Genomic DNA, 16,543 nt, shown 5'->3' on the forward strand with positions numbered 1-16,543 from the left:
CAGAGCCTTGGAAAAGACGTGTTCTCAGTGCATCATTGCAAACTCCAGAGTGGCCAGTAAAAAAGAAAGAAATGAATCACCAGTCTCACTCTCCAGTCCCACTGGTATTAGACAGTGAGTCCCCAGGAGCACCTGGAAGTTCTGGACAGCAAAATCAGATGTCACTGCTGCTCTCAAGCCCTGAGAACTTGCTGTCTGTGACTCCATCTCCCCAGTTTGGTTATGCAGTCCCTGATGGGGACTTGACCTTAGGGGAGAAAGCTGGGCTACAATGGAGCAATAAAGCCAGAGAGGATACAAAGGAGGCCACCACAGACCCTGTTTCTGAAACTTGGCCTGCTATTCAGTCTTCCTTGTCTCTCACCTGGCCATCTTCAGGAACAGTTCTAACCAAGTGCACAAATCTTCAGTTGGAAAATTTAAAGAAAAGGCCGAGATCTATGTGTCCGCTGACCACTTTACAGTCAACCAGAGAGGCAACCAGTGTGGCCCATTCACCTCTGAAGACATCCAAGTTACTAATCCCAGATGGGTGTTCACCGTCAGAGCTCCTTCCAGACATTTCTGTAGACTCAAAGCCCACAGCTACTTTTATCCCGTTGGTCCCCACATCATCAGTCACTGATGCCATCTGGCTACCTTCAACCTCTCAGGCTGACAGGTCTGTCAGGACCCCAGACTCACTTACCATTACCCCTGCAGCACCCACCATGCAAAGTACTTTCTTTGGAATGATGGGAAACCCAGCTCCCCATCTTTCTGCATCTACATCTTCTGCTGCAACTTCTGCTCACCTCAGGTTAAGACCCATTGTTGAGCCCCTGCACAATAGCAACATTGGAGGATCACTGTATTCCAGAATTTCAGTCACAGCTGCAACATCTTCAGGCTCTTCCCTCTCCACAACTCAGAGCATCTTAGCTCCTACCTTCAAGCCTATCTTTGGCAGCATAGGACCACTTGAAACGATGTCCCCGATAGCTCCTTCCTCTTACAAGCAGATCTCTTCTGCATTTACTCCTGCTTCTACCCATCTCTTTCAGAGCCCGGTCAAAGCCACCACTGTGGGCATGTCAACCACCTTAGCCAGCACATCCACAGATTCTGCTTGGAAGCCACCTTTGGATTTTGGTGTAGTGAATGTTACCAGTACTGTGGGCAACACTTATTCTATCCCTTCAACTTGTCACACTTTCCTGCTTGGGTCTGCTCAGGCCTTCAAAGCTGGCTTCTCCCCAGCCACAAGCTTCATTCTCCCACCACACCATGCTACCAGCCCTGCTGTACACACACTCACACTCTTCAGCCAGGTTCTTTCCAGTGCTGTCCAGATATCTTCAAGCAGCAGCACTGGTAATGTTAGGGACATGGGAAGCCATCTGTCAGCCTCAGCCCCAGTACACACAAACCAGTCTGCACTGTCACCCAGTGTCTCCAACCTGACCTCAGCATTCACAATTCCCTTGGGGTCCAGCTCAAGGCCATCTTTCCCACTATCCCCAAGAGCCACTTATCACCCTACATTTGGGGCCACAGATGGGCAGAAGAAAGGTGTCCCCCAATCAGCTCTTGCCCCAGGCTTCAGTAGCTCTTTTCTTTTGGGAAACTCAGCAGTGGCATCCCCAACCCCAATGCCAACTCCAGTTCAGCCAACCTTTGGCATTACTACACAGTCATCCTTTGGGGGATTGACATCCTCAGCTTCTACCTTTCATGTCTCTGCCAGCATCCATCCAGACTTTAAAAGAACCTCTCCAGCAGATTTTCCCTTTGGTCAAGCTAGTACAACTAGCTTAGGAGTCATCACCCAGATGCATCAAAGTGGGGCTTGTGGCTCAGTGTTTGGCAGCACAGCCCCACGACCTTTTGCCTTTGGGGGATTAGTAACCCCTATGGACTGTGGGGATTCTGGGATCAGTGTGACTGCCCCAGACATGAGCTCTACATCTGGAGCTTTCAGTGTTGGAGCAGTGCAAAGCAGGGCCACTAGCACCATGACCCACTTTGGAAAAGACTGGAGACAGAACACTCAGGGCCAGAGTACACCTTTTGCCTTAGGGAAGGCCAGCATTTCTGCAAGGGAGACTATGTTTGGAACTCCCTCCATGTCCTCCTTTGCTCAAAGAACCCCTGTTCCCAGACCAGTCAAGTCAGGCAGCAGTGTTGGTTTTGGGATGCCCTCTCCACCTGCCCAGAGCTCTTTTGGGAGAAGACCTTTTAGATCTTCAGCCCTTTCACTTTCCACTGGTACAAAATCAAAACCCCCAAAGAATCGGGAGCAAGGGCATTCCCGAAGGTATCATGCCCACAAGAAATAGCCCGTGTTCCCCAAAGTTAGAATTCTAACCCAAGTATGTCTGACTCTAAATATCTATGCTGCTGCAATATTTAAAGGCATCCCACAACCCAGAATTGATACCTTGTCAAACAGGACAAGAAGGTAAACATTATACACTGTCTACTGCTTTTTGCATGATAATTTAACATTTGTCTAGTGATGGCTATATGCCCTCAATTGCCCTTTGCATTGAACATTCAGAGGTGAAGGACAACTCCTAGTTTGGAGATTACAGTTTAGTGGGAAGATTGATATGGAAGTTAGTGATTCCAATACAAGTGACAAGTGCGAAGGGAATGGGAGCAGGGAAGAGAGTCATTTTATCCACGACTAAGACTTGAAACTTGAATTCTACCTGACAGTGTGTGTTCTAGGCACCAAGTGGAGAAAGGTATTGCAGGCCAAGGACAAAACATGCACAATCAGGTAAGGAAGATAGAGCAGGATCTATTAAGAAAAACTTTCAAGGAGTCAGGCTTAGCTGGGGATTAGCAAGGGCAAGGCACCGATATGCTTATAAATGAAGTAATGCAGTATGGACAGTGTCCAAACACAAGAGAGAGTAATGAGAAAGATTTTGAGCAGTAAAGAGACAAGTTTATACTTGGCAAAAAAAGATGTTTATACTTGGGTTTTAGATTGCTGTGCCTATCATGGGAGGGAGGATCAAATGGGAACAGACTGGAGGGTTGGAGATACGTGGGAAATTCTGTGGAGACACTAGCAAACATTAAAATTGTGAGTTTAAATCAGGTAGTTATTGGTAGTTGTCAACCAAGTATTTAACATTGCAGATGCAGGGGCACTAGGGAAGAGGAGAAATAAAGGAACAGGACTTGGGGAATCATTGACGGGATCTGATCTGGCTTAGACTACTGCTTTTTTCCCCCGCTAAGGCACAGGCTTATTAGGTGGCCCAAGAGAACTGCAAAGCCTGGACCTCTGGCACATGGAAATGGCAGTCTGATTACCAGTCTCTAAGTTTACCTCTGCCTCTCCAGGTTCAACCAACCCTCTTACTCCCAACTTCTGCTATGAGTATCCTTCTAGCTATCAGTCAGTCAACAATGCAGACTGACACTTACGTTAGCCAATATATAATATATTATATTACATATATATATATTTAATATCCTTTTACTTGCCCTTCAATCTTTCACTCAGCTGGGCTGTTCTGGGCTCCTTTCCTCAGGAAAGGGATGTCAAAGGTAAAAGGAACAACTGTCCTTTAAATCTTTTCCTGGATTTGGTTTCCAAAAACCTAATGACTTTGTGATGGCAGAGAAAGATCAAGACAGAGGTAAGTTTTAGGAAGATGCAGGGTTTGGGGACAATGGGACTGGGACATCCAGAAGTGGGGTTGCTGAATCACAATGGCAGTTCTATTTTTAGTTTTTTGAGGAATCTTCATAGTGTTTGGCATAATAGATGTACTAATTTACATTCAAACCAACAATGTGCAATATTTTCTCTGCATCCTCATCAACACTCAGTGCCTCTATCACTTTCTTACTATGTGTCTTTAGGCAGGCTATTCAGCTTCTTCATTTTTCTGTCCCCAACTGTAAAATGGTAGTTGATAAAATACCTACGTCATGTCATGAACCCAATAGTATGACAGTTTCTCATAAAGTTAAAAATATCTTATTATATGACCCAGGAATATCACTCCTTAGAATTTTCCTAAAGAAATAAAAACATATGTTCACACAAAAAACCTGTACATGGATGTTTATAGTGGCTTTGTTCATTATTGAGAAAAACATTAAAACAACCTAAATGTACTTCAACCGGTGAATGATAAATGATGATAAACTTATCTAATTGAATACAGATCATCAATAAAAAGAAATCATTGGCATATGTAACAGCTCAGATGAATCTCAGCAACATTATGAAAGAAGCCAGTTTTAAAAGGTCACATACTATTTGATTTCATTTAAATAACATTCTCAAAAAGACAGCTCATAGTAAATGATAGAGAACATGTCAGTGTTTATCAGGGGTAGGGATAGTGGTATGTATGAAAAAAATCTTCTTATCGATAAACACTCGATTTGTTTGCAAAGTCTGCATATTATAAATCCTAGTGCTAATACACCATTACCTCGGATCTACTTGGACTTATGTTTAGATATGCTACGGTGTATCCTTAGGAGAATTGATGGAATTTTGGGAGTCTGCTTTAAGAAATTCTTTATCCCATTCCCTTGAATTTTCCTCTAAAACTCTAAAAAGTTTTAGAGTTTTTTCAGCTGCATTATACTGCTAAACAAGCTTGGACTTTCTCCTCTTTGTTTGATAGATAGACAAATGCTCCAATATGGAGTGGCCATTTCCCCACCCAATTTTTTTAATAGATGCCATGCCATGTCTTTGGTAATCTATGATACCACCTCTGCTATATGTTAAGTTGTTATGAAATGCCTGTATATGTTTCTGTTCTATTCAACCTTTATCTAATAATGTATTATGAACAAAGAATGTTAATGATCGTATATTTATAACATAAGTAAAAGATGATGGTCTAAGAATGGTAATTTTATTTTTCTCAGCTATTCAGGCCTCACATTTGTTTATCATATTGCATCATCATGATTTCAGTTAACAAATTTACAAAATTCCTTCCTGCATCTTCCTCATCATTTCGCCTTCTCTCCTTGCCCAAGGCGTTCTTTCTTCTCCCTAAGGCCTAGTCTTCCACTTGGAGCCAATTTCTCCATGCTTTCTCCTCCTCTCTCTCTCTGGTGACTTTTGTCTCTACCTATTCACATATATTTCCTATCAGCATTGAAACATGCTCAAGTCCTACCTTAAATTCTAGCAAAATTTAAGAATCTGCTCCATGACTTCCCCTAGGTCTTTTTTATTTTTCTACTTTCCTCCAACCTAATTCTGTATCTCCTGTGTCTATTTGCATTGCCTTGTGTGATCTACAAAACATTCTAGTCTGCTTTCAGTCCACATTGCTTGAACACAGCTTGAACATAGCTCAAGTTCAGCATTGACTTCCTTGCTCCATCCAGTGGACAACATTTTGTCTTCATCTTTATACTTCCCAGTAAGTAGCCTTTGAAATGTCTCCTTGGCATAAATGACACTGTCTCCTTTCTCTACATCCTTTCTTGCCCTTTTTAATAGACCCTTTTGTAGGTTCACATACAAACTTTAAATAGTACTGTTTTTCAAGTCTTTGTCTTTGATCTTTTCCCCCGTTGGTGTTCTCTACCAGGACAACTTTATCATTACCCAGAATTTCAGTTCTCTAGCCCACAAGTTATAATGTTTAGATTTCTATATCCTACTGCTACATAGTAAGATTCTCTATTCAGCTACTTTATATATCATAAACTTGACTTTTGTGTATCTGAATCCTAATCAAAACAAACAAAAGGCAGTGCCCGGTAGCTCAGTGGGTAGGGTGCTGGCCACATACAGCGAGCCTAGCGGGTTTGAACTCAGCCCAGGCCAGCTAAACAACAAAGACAACCGCAACAAAAAAATAGCCGAATATTGTGGGGGGCACCTGTAGTCCCAGCTACTTGGGAGGCTGAGGCAAGAGAATTGCTTAAGCCCAAGAGTTGGAGGTTGCTGTGAGCTGTGATGCCACAGTACTCTACCAAGGGCAACAAAGTGAGACTCTGTCTCTTAAAAAAAAAAAAAGAAAGAAAGAAAGAAAAAAGAAAAAACAAACAGGACAAAAATTCTGTTTTTCCATGTTCTTTACAGACCATGTGATAACATTTTTTGCAATATGTTTAGGCTGATAATTTTTCAAATTATCAAATTCCGTTCTTTTTTTAAGAGTTCCATCTCAATTTATCTTTTTTCCTTTTGCATTTTACTATAAGGAGCAAGAAGAAAACAGTCTTTACCTTTGTTGGAAATCTCAGCTAAATATCCAAGTTCACTGCTTAAAAAGTTTTATTTTCTTCCCAACCCTAGAAAACTTTTCAGCCAAGTTTTCTGCCACTTTATAACAAGAATTTCCTTTCTTCTGGTATCCAATAACATGCTCCTATTTTCCTCCTGAGGCCTCAAAGAAGTACTTTAAATTGTTAGTTCTCCCAGCATTCTGTTCATGATACAATCTGTATTTTCTCAGATGATACTATATTAACAGAAAATAAGACAAAACCCACATGATTATTTTCAATTGATGCCTCTCCTCCAGCATCGGATAACATGCTCTTTATTTCCTCCTGAGACCTCACACCCTTTCATGATAAAACCACTCAGAAAACTGGAATAGAAAAGAATTTCTCAAAGTGATAAAGGACATTCATGAAAAACCCACAGCTAATTGTAGATGACGTGTTTCTGGGTCAGAGTTTTGAACAGGCAACCTCGCTAGAATCTATTGAAAGTCAGCCCTCCACACAAGGGTTTGTTAAACAAACAAACAAACAAATAACAGCTAACATTATAGTCCATGGTAAAAGACTAGTCTTTCCTCCTAAGATCAGGAACTAGACAAGGATATTTACATTTACTATTGCTATTCAGTAATGTACTAGAAGTTCTATCCAGAGCAATTAAGCAAAAATAAAAAAACTAAAAGGCACCCAGATGGGAAGAAAATGTAAAGTACATCTATTCACAAATGACGTGATCCTATATTTAGAAAATTCCAAAGAATATGCACACACATAAATACAAATATTAGAGCTCATAAATGCATTCAGCAAAGTTGCAGGGTGCAAGATTAACACACAGAATCAGTTGTGTTTCTATAAACTGAGGTGATATTCTCTTTAAGGATGTGTTCAGAGGTGAGGTAGACAGCACAGTTTTTCTATTTTATTAATACATTTTCTTTTAATGTATATAAGTGCTCTGTTCACATGGCATTAGGTTAAGTTAGGGGAAAAAGTGGGTAAAGGGAACATGAGTAGATAGAGGGGCTGTAAGAGAACTGAGCACTTTATTACGTCGCAGTATTTTCTCTGTATCCTCAAAGGTGCCCACTAAGTACCACACATAACATTTTTTTATTTGTTCTTTGTGTCTTCTTCATAGAAACCATTAAACTAGATTTAGGACTCTTAAAGGTGACATTACAAAATTTCTGAGCATGTGTCCGTGGATAGCATTTTCTCTCAAAGGAGTGAGAGATCATCTTTCCAATTTAACAGTTAACAAATATGAAGCTTATGAATATTTCCTAGGTCTATGGGTTTCTTAACCCATAGACAACAGAGAGAAAACCTGTCTGTTTTTGGCATACATAGACCTTGAAAACATGTTTAGCTGAATGAAATGACATGATCTTCACCTGAGAATGTGCTTCCAGAAAACGAATAACCATGCTTTACTTTTGATGTCTCTTAATTCACCTCCTAGAATTGATACAAGAGAAAATGGATTTTTTAAAGAATACATTAAAAGCCAACTTTCTTCAGAATGCTTTCAAGATCTATCAGAGCCACTACCTCCATTAAATCTGACATTCTGTCATGCATTAAAAGTTGGCACGTATAGGCAATCCTGCCTTCCTAGAAAGAGAGCAAGGCTTGACAAAGCAGTGTATTATATTGATAGGGTGTTATCAAACCACTGAGGCACTTTTTCCAAATAGTGCAGGGAATTTCTTCATCTTTCTAAGGGTCACTTCATGGCTCTACATCTTAATTTTGGAAATTGTTCTCTGGTCACTTTTGCCTTAGTTTCTTGATACATACACAGAATGTGACCCTTCCTTCCTTCCTTCTTTCCGTTTTCCCTGCCTTCTTTCCTCTCTTCCTCCCTCCCTTCTTTCCTATTCCCTTTCCTTACATTTTTTTTTGCCTGCCTTTCCTTCAGTACTTCATTTACGTGTAGTTTACATATGATAAGATGCAAAGATCTTAAATGTTAATAGAGCCCAGTGCATTTTATGTATGTGTAATTCCCAATAACTACCACCCAGATCGAGATTGAGAAAATTCTCATTATTCCTAAAAATTGCCTTGTGCTCCCTTATCAGTCAATACAGCATTCAGGAAACTCATCACTGTTTTGATTTCTATTACCACTGTTACTTTGCAAGTTCTTGACCTTTATATAAGTGAAATCACATAGTATGTTTTATAGTGTGGTTTTGAGATTTACTTGTGTCATTTTGAGATTTATGTGTATCATTAATTCACAAAACGTCATTCTTCTTGGAGCTAAATTTCACTTTATGAATAAATCAGACTATTGATATGAAGAAAATGAGATATACATAATGTTTATAATAAGGTAGGGCAAAGAGTTGGATCCTGAGAAAGAGAGTGGTGCAGCAGAAGTGTGCTGGGCCTGTAACCCAGAGATTGATGGATTGAAACCATCCTGTGGGTTTCTTTTAAGGCCTCACATTATTTTTCCAGGATCTCAGGCAAAAGATATCGTTAAGAAAATCACTTCCTGGTGCTCAGTGTCTCCTTAATTTGACCTCTCTTAAAATTTGTTACTTCTCACCTGATCTTTCTAAATACATTAAGCATTTTCTTTTCCCATTTCTTTTACCTGTCCTTCTCACTCATTTCAAAAGGAGGCAAATCTCTCTCCCCTTTTTGCCTGGGAAGAAGTGACAAATTCACCATAATTTCAATGGATTCTTTGAAATGGATATTTTAGAAGACACACCCATCTCTAGTATGTTATGGATATATATGTGTGTGTGTATATATATACACATATATATTTGTGTGTGTATATATATATATATATGTAAAGTATTTTTGACTTCTGCCTAATGACTATACAGTCTTCCTTGGTATTTATGGTCAAATTGGTTCCAGGACCTCCTGCAGATATTAACGTCTTCGGATGCTCAAGTCCCTCACATAAAGTGGCATATAGTATTTGCCTAACCTATGCGAGTCCTTTGGTCTTCCCCGGCCCCTTCTCCTTTCCTCCCTTCCCTCCTGCCTTCTTTCCTCCTTTTTGCTTCCCTTCTCTCTTCTTCCCTTCCCTTCCTTTTGTCCTCCAGTCCTTACCTCCCCTCCATCCTCCCTTCCTTCCCACTTTCATTTTTTCTTCCCTCCTTCCTTCCTTCCCTCCTCCTTCCTCACTCCTTTCTCCCTCTTTCCCTCCCTCCTCCCTTTCTTCCTTCCTTCAGACAGGGTCTTGCTCTGTAGCCCAATCTGGAGTGCAGTGGCACAACCATAGCTCATTGTAACTTTCTACTCTAGGGCTCAAAGCTATCCTCTGGCCTCCCAAGTAGCTAGGACTATAGGCACGCACCACCTCCTGTGTATCTTAAATTATCTCTCTATTACTTATAATACTTAATGCAATGTAAATGCTATGTAACGAGTTGATATGCTGTATTGTGTAGGGAATAATGAAAAGAAAAAAAGTCTATGTGTTCAGGAAACATGCGATTTTTTCCCCAGTGTTGGTTGATCCTCAGGTGATTGAATACACCAATGCAGAACCCACAGAGAGGGGGATGGAGCTGGCAGACTGTTATTGCATTTGTAATTTGGTAGGAGTCTCTTGTTCATTGCTACTCCTTTATTTGCTCCTGTGTATGCATGATTTGTAGAATTTAGATAATTAATAGGAATGCTTTGAGAATTCTTCTCCAAAGCAATACATGTTGCAATAATCATGAACAGAGATGTATCCTCACATGCATGAACAAGATTGCTGTGAACTTTATGGGAAAAACAGAAGCAAGGAAGTTAAATATGAAATAATAGAAAAATGGAATGCATTAATATTTTTAAAAGTTTATTTGTCAGGATTCCATGGGCAGTCAGGAGGATGGGAGAAAGGAAATCGTAGTAAGAAATTTGCAAATTTTTTTGAAGAAAAGTCTTATTTTATTTATTTTTTAATGCATGCTGCAAAAATAGGAGGAAATGTTTTAAATTAAAGCATTCAATAGTGAGTTTCTACATATGGCAAGAAAATATACATTCTCCTACACAATGAGCACCCTAAATTATGAGAATTCACACAAAAAATTCAAATGGAAAAATAGAAATAAGGTGATAAGGGGAATATGTTTTGTTCCTTTACTTTGCTACTTTGAAGATGTTGTTATCTGGAAGTCCCCTAGACCAATTAGTTTTCCCCTAATTTTGTCCACTGATCCTTAAAAGCATTTTGACAAAATTTAAATGTCCAGGAATAGGAGACTATTTGTATACCTATGGTACATGTATACACTAGGGTACTACCAAGCTGAATGAATATATATATAAAACTATATATGTATAGCTATATTAATTTTTGTGATGCAAGGTAAAAGGGGAAATGAGAATACATAAAATAGAAGGATAAATCAGAAAGCAATAAAGTTAATTATCTCAAGGGTAGTGAGGGTGGAGTAAGGTCAGTGAAAGAGATTGGGTAGAAGTGACACTTTTCTGAGTATCTTTTTTTTTTCATGAGAAGTGGTTTTAAAAAATGCCTAAAACTGAAAGCAAAGTTAAAGAAATAAACCCAACTATATTTTCAGTGAATATCATACCATATCAAAGGGACAAAAAGAGCTAAACCAAGTTATTTTAAAAACAATATTAGAGCAGGGTGGGAAATATAGCAAATTCTGGACTATTTTTAATGTTTAATAACAAAGTAATTCTGAAGGTATTTTGGGTGTGTTATAGGATAAACCCTGTGAGTAAATATCATTTCAGCCAGTGTTCCAGTTGTGAAAGAAAAGGCATTAAAAATAAGAGATAGGGTGGGGGAAAGCAATAGAGTACCCTATGGGGATAGATTAAAATTCGGAAATACATTGCAAAAACATGGCATATGTACATGTCCATATACCATGTATGTGTGCACATGTATATATCTATAATATATATATGTAAGTGTGTGTCTATGTATATATAGCATCATGTATGTACATGTGCATTCATGAATTTTTGCTGAAAGGTCCTAGAAGCAAAGATACTCCAGAAGCAATAGGCACATCTAGGCCCTTTTTTGGTCTCTAAAGTTATTCTTCATTAAAAGCTCACCTCTGAGAAATAACTGACTTCAAGACTGGGATAGGGTGGATGTAGTCAAACCTGGAACAACTTGTTATGCCAGAAGCCGATTAAGAAAGTCCTAAAAGTTATGATGGCAATATGTCACAAGGACATAATAAACAGCTTGAAGGGGCTCCCACTGACCAACTTGGGTACAAATCATGCATTAACTTGGGTTAATTTGAATACCAACATAATTAAAGGTAATAATGAATTGTACACCATTTAAAAATAGATTTCACAAGTCTGTAGGCATAAAAAAAAAGGCATAAATAACTAGAGGTTCAGGAAGGACTCCTGCGTACAGGAGAATGCCAAAGTGCAGACTGGTAAATGTGAAGAGAATGCTGAAATTGAAAATTCATTTTTCAACAGTCATAGTAAAAACAATTCAGGTAGGAATTATCAATAGAGGCTAAATCAGAAAACAATTAATATGGAGTAAAATATGTGTATGAACTTCATCTATTTTCTACAAGCTTTTGGGGGCAACTAAGGTTTGGAGTAGAAAAGAAAACTTCCATGAAGATGGCCAACAAGGATGGGATTTGAACCCACGTGTGCAGAGCACAATGGATTAGCAGTTCATTGCTTTAACCACTCTGCTACCTTGTCTTAAGGTCCCATAGGCTGTTGATTTCAGTAATCTGTATATCATAGTCCTTGCACTCAATTTAAAGAATTTTCACACCGGACAAATTCTTTTCACCTTCCTCCCAACAGCCGTTCACAATTTGATGATCCTGCCTTAACCAGCGGGTTTCTTCAGCCTCAAGTGTCATCATTCCCCAGTATCCACACTTGCTTTCCAGCTTTGGTGAAATTTTTTTTTCTATTCTCTCCACATTCTATATTCCCCTTCTGTTTCTTTTCTACCTGCAACATTCTTTAACCCTCCTCTTGAGTTAGGTGTTACAGCCCTTTTTACTGAAAGCTAAACAGTTTACAATTTTTGCCAGACTTTTCCTCTTGCAAGCATATTTCCACTGTATATCACAGAATTTTATCCCAATGTTATGTAGTTCTATGCTCAAAGACGCTGTCATGCAATACTGCAACAGAAAATACCTGCATAAATTGAAACCTGAATTTTTGTTATTTCCATTGACAAAAAATCTCTAAATGTTTTAGTGATTTTTCTTCTGGCTTGAATTACCTTTACTTTTAATGGTAGCACCCAATAAAAGACATAAGTAGACAATTTTGATAAGTAATTTATTATATATAAAAAATAGAATTGCAGAAAATAATCTTTTAAAGAACTGATAATATTTTTCCCTCAATTACAGTGATGGCCAGTGAATACTTCTTATCTTTGGAAGATGGTTGTTGATGAAAATTAACAGCACAAAAGACTAGTAGTTTGTGGTTTTGAATAAGTCAGGGGCTTACAAAAGGTGTTTTTGTTATTACTTAGGGCGCATTTTTAAAAGTAGAATCTTCAACAAAGTTCAATTAAGTCTATCTAAATTTAATAAAGAAATGGTATCAATAAATAAAAGTGATAGCGAGCAGAGGATTTCGGACCATATTCACATTCTTTGACAAAAGCAAAAGAAAAAATTTATTAGTCTTAGTGTATAAAACGAAAGCACTAACCTTCCGTGATATGTGTGAATGTTCCCTTTCTTTGAAAGTGTAATGTTATTAGTCGGATGTAAATGAGGAATTCATCACCTCCATCAAATCATGTAAAATATTCAACTAAGGTATGGCTGTGTCTTGTTTACAGAAGACTTTGGAGACATCAGTATTGCCAATTGTTCTTTCTGTCTTAGTAAGATAACATAGAAATTGAGAATGATTCGCAAGGGAAGATGGAAGCAGAGAGCATTCACATTCCACAGGGAACTATGTGGTCGGGCAGGCATATTTTCAAAAAGTGTTTGAGAGAAAGGAACTTCAAGAATTCCAAGGTCTCCGTTCCAGCAACACTGCAGCTGAGGTGCTCTGTTGCACCGGGCACTCGCTTCTCTGAGCTCCCTTAGCACTAGAGTTTTTCTTGCCTAAATCCCCCGGCTTTCTCACCTCGCCGCCTCCTTCCTCTCATCCGTGTCTTTCTCCGAAAACTAACCGCCCCAGCCATTTCTGGGTAACTGAGCTTTGCCAATCTGCCCAGGAGGGTGATTTTTCATGAGCTAGTCATGGCCTAGATCAGGAGGGAATCCTTGCTAGGAAAGGTGGAGGCGATGTGGAGTTAACTCTGGTCCTGGGCGGAAATCTATTGGGGTGGGAGAGGGGGGGGAAATCCATTCAGCGGAAATCTATTCATTCCCCGGGTTCTCTGTCCAAGGAAAACTTGCTCTTGGAAACTTGAAGCAGCATGAATGTGTATTGACTATTGACTATCGCCGGTTGCGTCTTCCCGGCCACTTCTATCCCTTTGTGGTCTTGTCTGAGGACAATTTTCTCTCCCAGACCCATTACTTGAGGAAATCCTTTTCTCAATTTCCATCTCAACTTTTCTGTCACCAAATTTCGTTTCTTTCCTTCTCACCAACTGCCTATCTCCTGTCTCCACAATTGTTTGCAGATCTTCTCTGGAGACTTTGATTTCCATCCAGTTCCAGCAGGGCTTCGTGATTTCCTTGGGCATTTTCTTTCCAGATTTCTCCCTTTTTACCCAAGAAGCAAACTGTGCTCAGCAACAATTAAGTTGTTCTTTGGTTGGTGATGCTAGGTTCAAGAGATGTGACTTGGGAATATTAGGAATTAAATTTGGACCAGTGACATTTACGATCAACAGGATGGATTGTGGAGAGATGGAGGAAAAAAAAGTCAATAAAAATCCTAAGGCTCCACCAAGACTTGAACTCAAATGACTGGATTCAGAGTCCAGAGTGCTAACCATTACACCATGGAACCCCTACTCCAATGATCTTCTCTGAAGTTGTGGATGACCTATTTCTCCATTCTTGGGTTTTCTTCCCTTTGTCCCCCTGAGATGTAGACACCTGCTTTTCTTCCCCTAGCATAAGTCATTGTGCTTACCCACGTGTCTAAACCCCAGACCCGCACTCCCAAATGTTTGGAATTCTCCCATCCACTCACCCACCCCAGTGTTTCCTCTTAAGTGGTTTGGGAACGTGGTGCTCCTGGGCCTTTATTTCTTTGCTGAAAAACAAGCTAATTTGTTTAACAAGACGGGACTGTATGCCAGGATTTGTGGCCGTGTTTTCTATTGTTATCTTACCTAGGGCTCACAGCCCTGTGAGTTGGGAACCATTATCTCTGTTTCACAGGTGAGACACTTGACTCAGCAATCTGAGATCCATCACTCCCGCTTCTTTATCAGATCTACTGCTTTCTTGAAAGTCATTTTTTATTAGGGTTGCATTTTGAGAATGTGTTGTGAAAAGATTTTACCAAAGTCACAGGGGCGGTGTTGGTATTTACAAAAATACCAACACCGGAAAGAAATGTGCTTGGACAGTGAGGCTGGAGGAAGATACCAGTAGTTCAGTAGGAAGGGGAAAAAGATACCAGTAGTTCGGTAGGAAGGGGAAAAAGAAACCCCTTGAGAATTTCCCAGGACCAAGTGCAGCCTACTATATAGTTCACCAATGGAAATTATGCTGGTGAGAGACTCCCAGATGGATCCAAAGAATCACACACAAGAGCCCATGTGCAGTACTGGGAAAACACACATGCACATACATGTACACACCACAGTTGATTTCTGTGATGGGTCTTGGTGAGTATCATAGAGTCGTGTCATAGGCTGAATCATGAAGAAACAGAAAATCTGAATAGCCCAATAATAACAGCACAGGGATTTGGAACTTCAAAGAGCATCGTGTATTATTCCGACCTTTTTAACAGGCAAAAAGGTGAGAACCTATAGGAATCAGGAGATAGAACCCACAACCTTGCTATTACTAGCACCATGCTCTAACCAACTGAACTAACCAGCCCCCTTTGTTTAGATTTTTTTTTTGTTTTCTTTCATATCCTGAAAAAGTTAAGTGTGTCAATATAAATTCCTTGTTGTATAAAGTTTTTTAATTTTACCAATTTCTATCTTTAATAAAAGGAATGAGAAACTTTCTCTTAAAAACTAAAACAAATAAGTCCATTTTTACTGGACTCACGCATGGCTTCCATGCCTGCCATCAAGCTACTTGGTTAGTCTGACCAATTTGCCTGGTGCTGGAGTTTCGAATCACCAAGGCTGACTGAAAAAACTGGCAGAATCATTACAGTTATTTAGTTGCTTAGTGCTTCTGTGAGTACTGTACTGGTGAACATTAACATGTACTACAAAGATTTTCTTACTTTGTGCCCACTCATTTGCCCATCCAGGTTTCTTGCAAGGTTCCTAGTGTCCATACATGCAGGGAAGCACTCTAACCTCACCTTAATTTCACCTAGAGCTCCTGAGTCTAAATGGAATTTTGCAATCATTTTGTAGAAACAAGACTCTTAGCAGTAAGTGAGCTCCTGGAGCCCAGACTGGACCTGGAGTGTTGGATCCAACCCAGCACTCTAAAAGCCTCTGACTTTACTCAAAAACGTGGCCTTGCATTGACCCTTTAGTGGGGATGCCCCAAAGTGGGAGGACCATTTCACAAAGCAGCTGTGAACTGAGAATGAATCTGTGGTCTTTTGGGGATCAAGAAGTGGGAAATGGTCGTCAAGACCAGCAAGTTACTTGGTAGACTCTGAGCCACTGAGTTCTCCCTAAAGAATCTTGTCTTATGCATCTCTCTCCTCATGGTACCTCATATTTCTCTCTCTTCTTTCCTAAAAGCCATGTGTTATGTCTAAAAATATTGTCTGGCAACAAATAAATTTTTGGAGACTGGTAATGTCCACTTAGTGGCCATAAATGTTGAGTCTACAAGCACAGATCTTTTCCTTGAAGAAATCCAGAATGGCCTAAGGGGAAAGCCTGCAGTTAGTACTTCAGATTTGCAAAGTACAGAGACCCCCTAAACCTACCCCTAACCATTATCTACCATGACATGGTGATCTTCTATTCACACCACGGCTAATATACAGGGGGAAGATAGTTGACAGAACAACCTTTTTATGAAGGCTGAGGGAGCATGAAGGATCCTGTGACTTTACAATTCTGAAGATTTCCACTGGAAAGTTCAACTAAGAAAACTTAAAAAAGAGTAATAGACTTTGGAAAACATGCACTGCTTCCACCTGGTTTTGAACTGGGGGAACTTTCACATGTAAGGCAAACGTGATAACTGCCGCACTATGGAAACATGAGTTGGATATCTGGTTTCCTAAGAGA

At 39.7% G+C, this 16,543-nt stretch overlaps 1 non-coding gene across 1 annotated transcript; it reads right to left on the reverse strand.

Annotated features, from left to right (window-relative positions):
* Positions 1-11,828: 11,828 nt before the first annotated feature.
* Positions 11,829-11,910, reverse strand: TRNAS-GCU (transfer RNA serine (anticodon GCU)). The gene has a single exon. It is a non-coding gene; the product is annotated as a tRNA-Ser (tRNA).
* Between the last annotated feature and the right edge of the window lie 4,633 nt (positions 11,911-16,543).

This window comes from Nycticebus coucang, chromosome 9 (genome assembly GCF_027406575.1).
Source record: "Nycticebus coucang isolate mNycCou1 chromosome 9, mNycCou1.pri, whole genome shotgun sequence".
Taxonomy (NCBI): domain Eukaryota; kingdom Metazoa; phylum Chordata; class Mammalia; order Primates; family Lorisidae; genus Nycticebus; species Nycticebus coucang.